Below are 12,534 nucleotides of genomic sequence, written 5' to 3' on the forward strand. Positions count from 1 at the left end.
AACTCACCCTCCCCCCCAAAACTGTGGTAGACACATGCATTTATAAAATCATAGAAAGAAAATGGGTCTTGCCAGGTACCACAGGAAGAATAAAATATTTCACTCTAGTCGCTTACCTATAAAATGGTTATTCTACTTATATTCTCATAATTTATATTCCAAATGCTTACAATATATTTTAGGCATCTGAAAGAGAAGGTAAAGAATCCATAACTCTGAAGATTACAGAGACAGCAACTTAAAGAAGAGTCCGTTTCAAACTCTTCTCCCAACATTCACAGAGAGTCAATAACACCTGACTCATTCTCGAAACTTCGTTTGGTGGGCCCGGATGGCCTGAGAGAACGAGAACGGGACGACACTGTGAAAGGTAAAAACTGAACAGTCCAAGAAGCCTGCACTTTGTTTCGCTCCTTCGGGTCTGCACTAACTTTCCATTATTGTTTCGTTTCAAGGACTAATAATTCTCCCCATCGTTGGTCTGACTGTAAACTCGCCTGCCCATTTCCAGCTACATCCATAAATCCCAGTGGAACCAATCAAGTCTACCTGCGTCGCCCGGCCGCCCGTGCGGAGACGGACGTCGGCGCCCGAGTGAGCCCAGCGGCTAGGAACTCGGCGCTGGGAGAAGTTCTCCCGGGACAGAGAGAAGGGCCGGGGTTAGGAGAAGAAAAGCGGAGGACAGGAAGCAGAAAGGACTAAGGATCCCTCTCAAACCCCTAAACGGAGTCCATCAGGGAGAGGTAGGTACCGCCGCCGGACCTGAGAAGTCGGCGGATCCCACAGCCGACAGACGTCCGGCCCTGGAGATCAAGTCCTTAAAGCTGTTTTGCACCCCCTCCCATTTTGTCCTCTCTAAATAATGGCTATCTCCGGACACCCTTTAGAGTTCAGCACTCACCCGTCCACGCCGAAGCGCCAGCAGCTTCTGCGTCAAAACCTCCCACCTCTGACACCCATAGAGACGAAGAAACAGCAGAGACGAGCCTCCACCGCCGCCCGCCTTCTTGTGACTCTCCGAGCCGCTGGGCCTGCCGGGATCGTGGCGCAATGCTTGTGGGAGGGGCACGGAGAAGGAGTGGTTGGGGGCGGGAAACAACTCGCCCCGCCCTGGTAGGGCCACGCCCCGGGCGCAGCCCCGCCCCTTCAGTGTTTAGGCGGGAAAACTCTAGGAATCTTCTTCTGGGGTTGCCCGTGCCACACAAGCAAAAGTTAATAAGAGCCTAAGACAAGTGCAGTGCCTTCTGTCACCTCGTGGGTACCCGTTTACGTGTTGGCTAAGCAAAAAGGAGTCAGTGAAAAGAAAACTGGACCACAGTGAGTTGAGAATTGTTCCTTTTGATAGGTTTAGGCTTCTGGTAAAATTTCCCTGTTTCCTGACCTTGAGATTTTTTCAATTTAGAAACCTCACCATTTCCTCTACTGTATTGGCTTTTCAAGTTTTCTCTTTGCAAACTAATATATTGGAGCGTTTAGTCCCTAAGCTACTCACATGTTTTTCTCCAATATTGCAATGCAATGAGGAGTGAGGATGGAGAAGGATCCTCTCGCCATGAAAATAAAACGAAAATATTGTGATAATTATCTGAGAGAACTTTCAAATTTAAAAATCTTGAAGAATTTTCTTAGCACAGCTGTACAAAAGTTAAAACCATGGAAACAGAAGGAAGTCAGAACTATAATCAGTTAAATTGTGAAGTAAGCAAAACAACTATTTCATTTTTTCTCAAGAATTGTCCCTCCCCACTAACCCAAGAACAACAAATTATTGTGTTCACTGTGCTAGCACTTTACATCCAATCCAATGTTTGCTTACAAGAAATGTGGATGGATACCGTGTTTATTTAATTGCAGGTGGGGGTGCAGGCTAAGACCCCAGGTAGTGCAGTAAATGCTGTATTTAGCTGGGACACACATCTTACCTGAAGGGCGCTAATGTCCTTGTGATCAGGCAGTTTTCTTCAATCTGTTGTCCTCTGGATCTTCCTTTCTCGGGAGTTAGAAGTCTCTGATGATTGGCTTCTCAGCTATCAAAATAGTACCTTTTCTATCTTTCCATTTAGAGCCTGTTCTCTGTTAAATGAGAAATCCGCTGAAGAAATCTTTCCCCATTTATTAGTAGGCACTTAGCATATTATCCTTCCCAGGCAGCATGTTCATTAGCTCTGATGACAGAAACTTCAAATTGTGTCGTAGGTGACTGTGGAACATGTTGGAGACTCACGGAACCTTAAGTAGTAGCTGAGCCAACTGTTTCTCAGAACAAGGGAAAAAGAAAGTAAAATTTTCAATATATGTTTTGAAAAAATTCTATTGTTAAGGTTTGGTGAAATTCAATCCTGATTTTGGGCAATATTTGTCTATATAAAACTAAATAACCCTTTTAGCTAATTTTTAAATAACATGTAAAAACACAAGTCACTGGTTCCCAAACTTTTTGGTCTCAGGAACCCTTTACACTCTTAAAAATTATTGAGGACTCCAAATAACTTTTGTTTATGTGTGCTATACCAATAAATACTTATAAATTAAAAGTGAAATGTTTTAATTTAATAAAATTTTTAAATTTAATTATTTTTTAAAATAACATATTTTATGAATAATAACTACATTTTCCAAAAATAGAACAGTGTGGTTTTACATTCTGGTAAATTTCGTTAATGTCTACTTGTATGAGACAGCTGAATCTCCTATATTTTCTTCATTAGTTTGTTTTAATATCACACATCAGGTAGCCTTGGAAAACTCCACTGTACACTCAGAGAATGGGAATGAGAAAGGCAAATAACAGCTTATTCTTATTAGGAAAAAGGTCTTGACCTTGTGAATCACTGGAAAGGGCTTCTGGGAAACCCCAGGAGTCATTGGACCACACGTTAAGAACCAGTGTCTTAAGCCATACACATGTTGGCTATTATGGGATTTTTTTGTCTAATCATTTTGGCATCAAGTAGAACATTTAGTAGAAACTGAAAGAAGACAGACAGTTTATAAATGTGAGCATTCTTCCTTTTTCAGGAGCATAGAAAGAGTTAGCAGAATTCAGGATCATAACTGAACACAACTACATTCTGAATTAGAAATCAGTCCCCCGATTCAATTATTTTCATCTTTCAGCCTGCTGTGCAATGTGCTTCCTGTCACATGATATATAATAACACTAAGGTGGCTTTACATCCCCTGTACAAACTAACATTAAGGCTCCAATAAATTTGAAGTCAAAAATCTTTTCATAAACATGTGCGTAGTCAATGCCTACTATATCCAAGACTCACAATAGGTGGTGGGCTTATAAAAATTTATAAGCACAGATCCTGTCCTTGAGCAACTTGTATATGTAAAGAGACTTACACCCTGGTATAAATGTATTTTTTGCCATGTTCGGTAATTCCCAAATTAATTTGATGACCAAATGTCTCAGAATTATCTGGGGAGATTTTAAAAATACAGATCCCTGGACTGTGAGATATGCTATTTAAGTGGCCCAGGGTGGTACGGAGATATTTGGATTTTACAAAGTGACCCCGGTGATTCCCATGTAATGATGGGCTTGGGAATGAATACTAACCACATGGAACGAGGAAATGGATTTGGTCCATGCCCCTAGTACTATCATACATAAACTATGATTTCTTTATTTCATCTTCATTATTTCAAAAGTATATCATTATTGAAAAATCTGTGTTATCAGGAGAAAGAGTACATATTCTGTTTCATTCAGTTAAAATAGAAATTTATGTACTTATTTAAAACATTTTGTAGTACATCTGCCTTTATCACATAAAAATAATGAGATGTTACTACAGCAGTTTCCAATATACTATACCACTGGAAAAAGCAAAACATCTTTTTCAACAAGCATATGACTGCAAAAAGTGTTATTTTATAGAGATTTGATTCAATTTATTTAAAATGAATTCAAGAGATGCCTTGTTTTTTATTTCACTTATTTTCAGGGTTTCACAGATTACCTTACAGTATTTCAAAACCTGTGGAGTCTTCCATCACGAATTTCTCTTGAGGGTATATTATATGACAAGTGGCAATGTAGAGATTTAGGATCGAATGAGTATTGCAGTGGGTGTTCTTTGCTATTAGTTGTAACTATTATTATTTATATTCAAGTAACTAAGAAAATTTTTTAAAAGCTTAAAATTTCCTTCTTAACACAAGGGGGGAAAGGAAATAGCTAAATCAGCCATAAATATGATGATTTTTAAAAATTGGTGTATATTCCTCTTGGTTTTGTGATGGAAAGTAACTGCAAAATTAAAGACTCCCTACCCAGATTTTGATTTCTAAATACCTTTCCCCATGAAAATCAATCTAGGCTAATTTGAGAAACAGCTGATTTCAGGACTAGGGTGGGAAGATACAACATAACCTGAAATAGCTGGTTGTGCCAGAAATAAGGAAGTGCTCAGAGAATAGAATGGAGGCGTGTCAACAGGAGCCAGCTTCAAGGGCCTCTCATTAGCCATATCTGGGGTAACTAGAGTAACACTGACAACTTTGAGAATGTCTGTACAGTCAACAGTTTCTCTCAACGGCTTTAAAGTAACTCCACCAATGGTCTTAAGGTAAAGCGTGGTTCAGGCCTGTGCGTATTAGTAGACAACACTTAGTAGCTGTGAAGGAAGATGCAGAATCAGATGATGAAGAGGAGGAGGATGTAAAGCTCCTAAATTTATCTGGAAAGTGTTCTTCCCGTGGAAGTTGTATCAAGTTTCCACAGAAAAAAATAAAAGATGCTGCTGTTGACGATGATGAGGATGACAATGATGATAATGAAGATGATGATCTGAGGATGAAGAAGCTGAAGAAATCCGTACAAGATACTCAGCAAAAAAATGCACAAAATTTTAACCTGAATGGGAAAGATTCAAAAACTTGGTGATCATGAACACCAAGATCAAAAGGTCAAGAATCCTTCAAAAAACAGGAAACAGCTAAAACACTGAAAGGACCTAGTTCTGTAGAAGACATTAAAATAAAAATGCAAGCCACTATAGAAAAACATGGTTCTCTTCCCCAAGTGGAACCCAAGTTCATCAATTATGTGAAGAATTGCTTCTAGGTGACTGATTGGGAGGCTATTCAAGATCTCTGGCATTGGAGAAAGTCTCTTTAAGAAAATATTTTAAAGTTTGTTGAAAATTCCATCTTATTTCATTTCTGTAACAGTTGCTATCTGGCTGTCTTCTTTATAATGTAGAGTGAGAATTTCCCCTGCTGTATCTGATAAATGTTGACCAGGTTCCATTGCCAAGAATGTGTTGTCCAAAATGCCTGTTTAGTTTTTAAAGAGGGAACTCCACGCTTTGCTTGGTTTTAAGTATGTATGGAATGTTATGATAGAACATAATAGTAGTGGTGGTCAGACAAACGGAAGTAGTGGGGAGACAAAAATATATGTGAAATACACTTAGTATTTTAATAAAGTAAAAAAAGTTCTCCTCTCCACTCTAACATTACCCACAAAGATAACCACTGTTAAGTTTTTGTATTCTTCTAGGCTTTTTTCCATGCTGTACCGATGTGTCTATATGCCTGTACATTTTTCTAATGGGAATCATTCTGCACAATTCGTTCTTTTATTTTTTCTATAACAGGTAAGTGTTTTTAAATTTAATTTTTATTTTACCAAAGTTGTGCATATATGGTTTTTTATATGTAGTTTTTAAAGTCAAATAATTCAACAAGTAAAAATTGTTTCTAATCACTATGTAACACATCCATGTGGTTTAAAAGTGAAAAATGTCCCTTCTACCTCTGTCTCTGAGACACTCAAATCACAAAGCAACCAATGACATTAGTTTTTATGCATCCCTTATACATATACAAATATACACACACATACTTTGAAGATCTTTTCATATCATTAAATAAAAGGCTTCCTCAACTTTTTTATAGAGCTTCATGGTATTCCGTTGTATAGACTTGCCACCATCTAATTGTGCATGCTATACAATGAAATACCTAATTTATCTAATCAGGCATTTAAGATGTTTACAATTTTTGTTCTTGCAAATAATCTGCTATGAATATACATCATTTCGCTTGTGGAAGTAATCTACAGAGTAAATTCCTAGAAATGGAGTAGTGGGTCAAAATTTCACAGGGTAGGTTTTTTGAGAAGCTGATTCCCAGACAGAAATTTAAATTTAGAGTTCAGAATGTTTATTAGGGCATGCCCTTGTGATCAACAGCTGTGCAAAGAAGAAGGAGGAAGTGGGATTGAGCAGAAGGAGAAGCTGAACTTTGATGGGCCCCATGCAGCCTCAGCCAACTCCATATGGAAGCTGTGGAGCTGAAATGACCTACCAGACTCGGCCCACGTTGGGTGGAAATGGCTGGGTATCCCCCTCTTCCATCAGTTATTGGATTTGGGCTGCCCCAGGAAGGCATTGACCTTAAGTGAGGAAACTCTTTGTAGTTAAGGCAAAACTTGAAAGGGATGACAGTTGAAGATTGTCTGCTGACAGAACTTCCAGCAGCTGGGACAGCAAGACCTTCTTGGAAGAGTGATAATCCGGGTGGCCCATCTCCATGTTCAACCCAAAGGGGTGTCTACATTTTGTGTCTTTGATAGATTTTGCCAAATTGCCATACCAATTTGTACCCCTACAAGCAATGTATAAGAAGGCCTGTTTTCCCATATCCTCCCCAACACAGAGTGTTACCAAACTTCTGGGTCTCAGACAATCTGATTAGGAGGAAAGAGACATCTCAGTGTAGTTTCAACTCTCCTATCTTTTATTTTGAGGGAAGTTAAATTTGTTTTTAGAAGTTTAAGACTCATGTCTCCTTTTTTTCCCCTTTGAACTGTCTGTTTATAACCTTTATACATTTTCTTTTTTTGTTTTATTTGTATTGTTTACACTGTTACAGATGTCCCCATTTTCCTCCCCTTTGTCCATCTCCCCTCCCGCCCTCCCCCTCTCCCCTCTGGCCATCACCACACTGTTGGCTGTGTCTATTGGTTATGCATATGTTCTTTGGCTCATCCCTTCACCTTTTTTCATCTATTCCCCTCCTTCCCTCCCCTCTGACAGCTGTTAGTCTGTTCCATGTACCATGCCTCTCCTTCTGTTTTGTTCATCAGTTTACTTTGTTCTTGGATTCCACATATAAGTGAGATCATATGATATTTGTCCCTCACTGACTGGCTTATTTCACTTAGCATAATGATCTCCAGATCCATCCACGCTGTCGGAAAAGGTAGGAGCTCCTTCTATCTTACAGTTGCATAGTATTTCATTGTGTAAATGTACCATTTCATTGGGTTGATTTTTTTTTTTACGTGATATGTAGAAACTGTTAGGGAAATTAGCCATACTTTCATCACATACCCTCCCAATATAGCCATATGATAATATTTGGATAAATTAACATTTTGTGCTTACATGATTATCACTAAAGAAACATTCACAACTGAGTCACATGAACTACTATAAGTACCTTTTCTTTCTTATACAATTTCTGTTTTTCCTATAGTTAATAATTGGCTTATTTTTAAACTTTACCTAGTTTTCTACGTGTCTGTCACTAGTTTCTCTTTCAACTCTTCAACAGATATACCACTGTAGCCCACCAACATCGCTACCTGAAATATTGGGGTAGGTGCCTTGTTATTAGGCAACTATTAGACAATCCAATTGCCTCCTTAGTATCTCCCTGTTCCCACCCTTATCTGGCAATAGTCTCTTCTCACATGGCAGCCAGAGTGATCCTTTTAAACTGTTACCCCAATAAATTTAATTTAAAGAAAATGAAAACCAATCAAGTTACAAAATAGTCATGGATGTAAAGTACAGCATAGGGAATATAGTCAATAATATTGTAATAACTATGTACGGTGCCAGGTGGGTACTTGAATTATCATGGAGGGAGAGGGGAATCACTTTGTAAATTATATGTGTCTAACTACTATGCTACGCATCTGAAACGAATACAAAATAATATTGAATGCCAACTGTAATTAAATAAAATTTTAAAAAACACTTTAGTAAGAGATGTCATGCTTAGGGAACTTACAAATAAATATGTGAAAAGACAAAAAAATAAAGTTCCATGTGTAATTTAAAAATAAATAAAAATGAATAAATACAGTGTAAACCCATCATTTCAGTCCTACAGTGGATCTTCATTTCCCTCAAAGAAACGGCAGATATTACAGTGATAAACAAGGCCCTGCATGACACACTCCCCAACCTGCACCTCTCTGACCTTATTTCCTACTGCTTCTCCTGCGTTTCTCCTTCTCACATTTCTTCTGCCAGATACCCACCTGACTAATTCCCTAATTTCTCCAGCTTTCAGATGAAATGCCATTTTACAATACAGTCTACCCTCACCATCCTATTTTAAATTGTAGTAGACGAGTACACCTATCCCCCTCCCTACCTAGAGCAATTTTAATCCTCCTTACCCTGCTTTACTTCTTTAATATAGCTTTTATTGCTTTCCAATATATCTGTTTTATTTGTTTATTATGTTTATTATCTTACATCATCCACTTGAATGAAAGCTCAATGAAAATAGTTTGCTGCTCAAGGTAGTCACTTAATAATATTTATTATGAATGAATATCTTAAAATATTCAAACCCATCAGAAAAGCTATGATTTCCTATTTTTTGTGTCTCTTGGACCCCCTGTCACTCCACCTTTTGTACTGTCCTCCTGTACAGCTGTCACGCATGAACTTGTCTTCGTTATCATTTGGGAATCCTATTCACCTCTCTCCTACAGTGGGTGGACTTCCTAAATCCTAGACCCTTTGTCTTCTGTTTTGCCTTCCTCCTTCTTTCTCTGTGAGCATTTCCTTTTTTCTTAGTTTATCATTTCTTTTTGGTTGTAGCCTCCTAGGAAAGAATGCAAAGTTTTTGAGGTTTTATATGTCTGAAATTGTCTGGTCCAGCTGGATGCTTAACTGATAGTATGACTCGTATAGAACTCTAGAAATAATTTTCCTTGAGGACCTTTAACACATCATACCACTGTCTTCTAGCTTCCAGTGTTGGCCTCAAGAAGTGAGAGGCAATTTTAATCCTTCATCTTTTTTTTTTCTCTGAACATTCTTAGGCTTTTCTCTTTTTTCCCCTCCAGTGCTTGATGCGTTGTGTTGTGGGCATTTCACTTATACAATCTATTGTCCACTAAGTGGGTCCTTTATCAGGGGATTTGTAACCTTTGGCTCTAAAATATCTTCTTGATTTATTTCTTTGATAATTTCCTCTGGTTTGTTTCCTTTGTTCTCTCTAGAATTTCTTGATATATGGTATCTCTTTTCAAAATGCAGATTGATGTCTAAAATTCCATTTATTAGACATAATTTGCATGATAGTACAGAACGAGAACCGAAAGGAAGAACATATCCCAGCGTTTAATATCACATGAAATTCTTTATTAAGAAGCAAAATGAGTATGCTCTCACTTTCTAAGAATAGCTGAGCTAACAGTGTCACTAAGGCCAAACTGGCAGTCATCTCCCCTTTAAGGATCTCAAATGTTCTAAAACCTAAAACAGTACCTGGCACATTGTGGAAAATTAGTAAATACTAATTGAATGAATAGATGTCCTTTACAAATATTTACACTTAAATACATTTAAAGATAACAGAAAATAAAGCACACATACCCCAAACAGCTTTATCTCTGCACAGTCCCTCATTTTTATCCCTTAAAACATTTTAAATAATTAAGATCTAATATTTGCAGTTTTTGTTGAATTTATTTCTCTGGAAACCTGGAGTCACAATTCATATCACCCTGGAGAGAAGGAATCAACTTTGCTATAATACAAAGGTATGATTTTGGATATTTCACATTTCTATATCATTTTTATATTTGATATTTATTGTCAACAATGTAATACAGATAAAGTATTTTCTATTAAGTGCTGGATATTTTTCAAGATAAGGGACTTAAAAGTAAACCAAGAAAATATAATGATACTGCTCCTTTTTTCCCAAATGAAACTTACTTTCATTGTTCTTGATGGATATCATACGATTTTGTCGAAACCCATACAACTATGATGATATTTTTTCTGTTAGGAAATCAAAACAAAACACTCAAAGATCCACAGCTTCCTCTGCATGGTAGGTGAATTAGGACCAGGATTAGTTGCTTTGGGGGATGCCCAGGGTTTGTTGTTCCCATTTATCTTTGATTTGCACTAGAAAGAAAGCACAACAAAGTTATAGTATTGCTGTTGGTAGGAGGAAAAAAATGCTAATAAACCATGAACTATGACTGACCTCTTCCTCCCTTTACTTTCTGTTTCTACTTCTGTTGGTATGCCTTACCTACAGCACCCAGAAACACAGGTCCTTGATATCTTAGAGCCACTCTTAACAGCTTAGAACAAGTGGAAAGTTGAATCTGATTTCTGAGTTGCTTTTATTATAATAAAGTTCCTAAAGAGTTTTAGAAGGAAAGTTGGTCTGTACATAATCATGCCGTCCTAAAACTAGATAGTGGCATTTACATAGTGGATAGATGTACCTTCAAAGACCAAAAACCCAGGAGATATTTGATGGCTAATTAAGATCCTAAAACCATTCAATATTTTACATGTAAATATGCATTAATATTATTTTTAAATTATAGAATGTATCCTATCATAAACCATCTGTGGATCTATATCGTTGTTCCAAGAAGTTGTTTATACTTGCTATAAACAATTGTGAGTTTAACCTAGTAGGCTAAACTCTTTTGTAAGTGTATCAGTTTGAGTACACGGAGGAGCAAACACCAAGATGAGATTAGATGTGCAAGGAATTTATTGGACGGAATAATTATAAAAGATAAAGGGGAAGGGAGTGGGATTAGAAAAGAAGAGCCATGCAGGCCTAATACCTGTGCCAGGAAAGAGGAAGGGAGGATTGGGTGGGAAGATCCTCAGATCATAAAGCAATCCTGAGAAAATATCACCCAAGTGTGAAGTTCCTGAGCTGAAGTTGCCAATTAAAGGAATCCTGCTTTGTGCATGAATAGGGTCGTTCTTATACCCTACTGTACTCAGTCATTGACTGGGAGCAGCCTAAGGGTAAAGTGGCCTGAGATGAATGCATTAGAGCCAAAAATATGTCAGCTGTCACTCAGATATTCTCCCTGCAGCGGAATCTCTTGAAGGGCAGTCTAAGTTGGGCACCTCTGTGATTATCACAGTCCATCTCTTGTTCTGCACGAATCCATTACTCCATGTATGTTCAGGAAGTAGTTTGGCCATGGTTCCTGTTGGCTTATTTTCCTAAAGGGAAACTTAAAAGAGGAAGATTAGTGGGATAAGCTACAGTCTCCCTTAAATGCAGTTAGTCTTAGGCCACAACTAGTACTCACCATTTCTCTCCTTTACTATCCATTTAAGTTTCTCTCATCCTCAGCATCACCTCCATAGATCATCAACATGAATCAGGTAAGTCTAGTATATTTAATTGAGTATATGCCCCAATTCTGGTAATATACTTGTTAATATGTTCATGAGATAGACAGTGTAAAAAGTTCCTTTAAGAACTAGCCAAGGGCTTCTGGTCAAGATGGTGATATAGGTAAATAGGGTACTCAGAACCTCCCACAACCACATCAGAGTTACAACTAAACTACAAAACAACCATCATTCAAAACTGCCTGAACTCTAGCTTAACAGGAGTCCTATAACTAAGGACATAAAGATTAAGCCATGTTGAAACTAGTAGGAGGGGCAGAAACGCAGAATGGGCTGGTACACCCATGTGTGGTGGTTAATCAGGAGGGACATCTTGACTGTGGAGGTCCCCCTCAGGAGCCAGAGTTCTCAGCCCCAGACCAGAAACCCCAGGTTTTCAGTGCCAAGAAGAGAAGTCCCCATAATTTATGGATGTACAAACCAGCACAGATTGTGGCTGAGGGAGACAGAGTCCCAGGTATTCCTCTTGAATGCCTGCACACTTGACTTACTCAGACTTACAGACTCTGAGTTCCAGCACTGGGGCAGCAGCTCAAAAGCCACCAGGGACATAAAGGGGGTAACTGAATTGTCTGGATTCAAGACGAGAGTTAGAGAGGCAGCTTTCTCCCAAAAAGAAGGGCTGGCATAGGCCATTGTTCCTTTACTTAGTGCTCCCCCCACCCCAAAGCTGGCAAATGGACATCATATCTGAGTCCCATCAACCTGGTTAATGCTGTTTGCCCTGGACCCTGCTGATTCCCTGAGAACCCACCCCACCCAACTTGTGGACCCATGAAGTGGTTTCCAGTGGCTTTTTGACACAAACTGCTTCCCTTGACTCATGCTTCAGATTTTCCTAAAATCTCTCAAATAAGCAGCTTCTGGCCTCTGTATACCCCATGCATCCAGCTAAGTGGCCCCAGGCCTGGAATGAGCAGCAACCAGCTTCAGTTTGCAGCTTGGCATATCCTGGGCACCTCCAGCCCAGCACAAGTAGAAGCCATCTGCAGCTTTCTCTTCCCCCATGCCGGATGGCCCTGGGCTGGGCACAGGCAGTGGCTGACCTTGGCCTGCACATCCAGGCTAGCACCAGAGTCTC

General features: G+C 38.8%; 1 protein-coding gene and 1 pseudogene across 1 annotated transcript in view; one reads left to right on the forward strand and one right to left on the reverse strand.

The window, feature by feature from the left end:
* Positions 1–1,056, reverse strand: part of MICU1 (mitochondrial calcium uptake 1) — a 214,711-nt gene extending 213,655 nt beyond the window's left edge. Inside the window, exon 1 of the mRNA XM_024561320.3 lies at positions 902–1,056. The gene's annotated coding sequence lies outside the window, so the exon portion shown is untranslated. The remainder of the gene's footprint in view (positions 1–901) is intronic.
* LOC112305355 (nucleophosmin-like) lies at positions 863–5,131 on the forward strand (annotated as a pseudogene).
* The last annotated feature ends 7,403 nt before the right edge of the window (positions 5,132–12,534 follow it).

Source organism: Desmodus rotundus, chromosome 4, assembly GCF_022682495.2.
Source record: "Desmodus rotundus isolate HL8 chromosome 4, HLdesRot8A.1, whole genome shotgun sequence".
Lineage (NCBI taxonomy): Eukaryota > Metazoa > Chordata > Mammalia > Chiroptera > Phyllostomidae > Desmodus > Desmodus rotundus.